Genomic DNA, 2,384 nt, shown 5'->3' on the forward strand with positions numbered 1-2,384 from the left:
TACTACCCACCGGGTTACCAACCAGAGTCTTTCACCAACCCCAGAAACATCTAAATTCCAACAAATTAGGGAGACCTCAAGAGACCAAAGGAGAGACTGAGAAAAGGAAGGAAGGAAAGATGAAGCAGAGAGAGATCCACAAACATCAGCCTCCACCGATTCAACGACCAGAGGAAGAAGCAGATTGTGTTTGAATTTCGATAGATGCTGGTGTGGTGGATCTGGCATGCATGAAAACCTCCACCAAAGAGGGGAGCCGTCGACCCCGGCCAGGACAGAGCAAGCACAACACCTCAGGGCCCCCCAGGCCACGGCAGCGCCAAGGGACAACCCCTGGGCACCGCAGTGGCCATCGGCCGGAGAGCAAACCCAGGAGCCAGGAGCACCCCCCACCCCAACACGGCCCGCGCCTCCAACCCAACGCAGCAGGACGGGGCATGGCAGGCCCGCTAGGCACCCCACCGGCCCACAGCCCCCGCGCCCACCCCACCTCCAGCCGCATGGAGGGACTGAACACCGGGGGCAGAAGGGGAGATGGGAGCACCGGGGGACGGGCGGCACCCTCGAACCCCAGGCCCAGCCGGGAAAGGCCCCGGTTGTCACGCCAGCGTTCTTAGTGAAAGCTTACCCTGTTACTGAGTTCGCTAGCTCGCCGACTGGCGAACTCTATCCCTACACTGTGAATGTGACCCCACCCAGTGTATATACAAGTGTGTGTGTGTGTGGTGCATTAAAATTGGGAGCAGGTGAGAGGGAGCAGAGGGAAATGATATCCCCCCGCTCCGATCCACCTGCCTCCCAGACATGTCAGTGAGTGTATGTGGTGCATTAAAAAAAATAGGGGGGGGGGGCCATGGTGGTGCGGCACATACATACAAACATACACCCCCCAGTTGTGTGGTGCATTAAAATTGGAGGGGAGTTCGAGGGCGAAGACGGTGTCTCCACCAACACTAGTGTCTTGCCACTGCTAGTCCACTGAATCCCCTCCACTGCGGCTGGCTCTGCTCCTTCCCTGTCCGCGCCCTTGACTCCTGCCTCTTCTTCTTACATGACCGCCAGTAGCGTGCGTCAGAGTTTGGGCATCGAGATCCGAATGGTCGTCGTCACTGAAACTGCTGTGCTCCCTTCTGGGCCTTTTGCTGGGTGTGGAACCTGGGACCCATTCATCATCTGAATCTTCAGATTCAGGTGACCTATCATTGGGGGAGGAGCGATAGAGAGAGAAAATAAATGTAATTTTCAATAGTAGGAATCTCCCCCCCCCCCCCCCCCCCCGCTGATAATAGTAAATTTTTACTCAGTAAAACACAATGTACAAACACCTACCCCTGCATATAGGGTTGCCAACCGTCCCTTGAAATACGTAATCGTTCCGTATTTAGACCTATAACTACATGTCCCGTATTGACGTGTCAAGGGACGCACTTTGTCCCGTAACACTGTGAGAGTAAAAAATAGTCCATAAAATGTCAATGGAATTAATGAATAACAGTGACCTTTATGTGAGAACTTACGGTAAGGTTCCAAGGACCTCCTGCTCTATGACCAATTAGTTGACAGCACATTCATTCACGTGTATGACGAGAATCCGCTCATCGTATTGGTCGACGTAATGTTGTTTGCGGAAGTACATAGCTGACAATCCGACTGGCAGCGCAGCAGGAGTACTCCTCTGAATAAAGGCAGAAACAATTGTAAAAATACAGAGAAGACTGGGATGCAAAACACATGGGTCAAGAAAGTGTGATCAAGCGCACTGTACTGTCTGCTGGCACACTTTTACCATAGCCCCGATGGTGGACTGACTGGCATCAAGTAATGCTTCTAGTGGTGCAGCCGTGCAGGACACTTGCGGAATACTGTACAACACACAACTAAACTAGGGGAACCCCAGAAAAAATTGTTGTCCAAGAGGCAACGCCAGCGATAGATATGGTATGTAAAGAATGATTCTTTAACCCCCTGATCAAGGTTAATATGTGCAATGAATATATTGTATGGAAAACATAGCAGATTGTCAAGTACGTTAAATAAATAATATTTAAAGTAACCATTGATGATTAACACACACAGCCTTATGTTTATTACAAGTTCAAACTAATTTGTATAATTTTTTCTGTACATGCAGTTGATATACGACACTAACTATAAATTTATAGAGTAAAAATTGTTTATATAATTTACAGGTGACTGTTGCAGACGTAGCCCATGTCTATCACATTATATGCATGGTTTGAGCTATAACTCAGCTGACTGTGCTCTGAAGTTGACTCTCAGAACACTGAATGGCGATGATGAAATACAAATGGGAAAAATAGGCAAATATATATCAAGAAAAATAGTCTAGGGCATTGAGCTTTTCATGAGTTACAGGTTGAATG

General features: G+C 48.9%; 1 long non-coding RNA gene across 1 annotated transcript; it reads right to left on the reverse strand.

Annotated features, from left to right (window-relative positions):
* Nucleotides 1-968: 968 nt before the first annotated feature.
* Nucleotides 969-1,648, reverse strand: LOC144060057 (uncharacterized). Its single transcript, XR_013295837.1, has 3 exons — nt 1,518-1,648; nt 1,330-1,442; nt 969-1,196 (listed from the first exon to the last, which is right to left on the reverse strand). It is a non-coding gene; the product is annotated as an uncharacterized LOC144060057 (long non-coding RNA).
* Nucleotides 1,649-2,384: the final 736 nt, after the last annotated feature.

Source organism: Vanacampus margaritifer, chromosome 11, assembly GCF_051991255.1.
Source record: "Vanacampus margaritifer isolate UIUO_Vmar chromosome 11, RoL_Vmar_1.0, whole genome shotgun sequence".
Taxonomy (NCBI): domain Eukaryota; kingdom Metazoa; phylum Chordata; class Actinopteri; order Syngnathiformes; family Syngnathidae; genus Vanacampus; species Vanacampus margaritifer.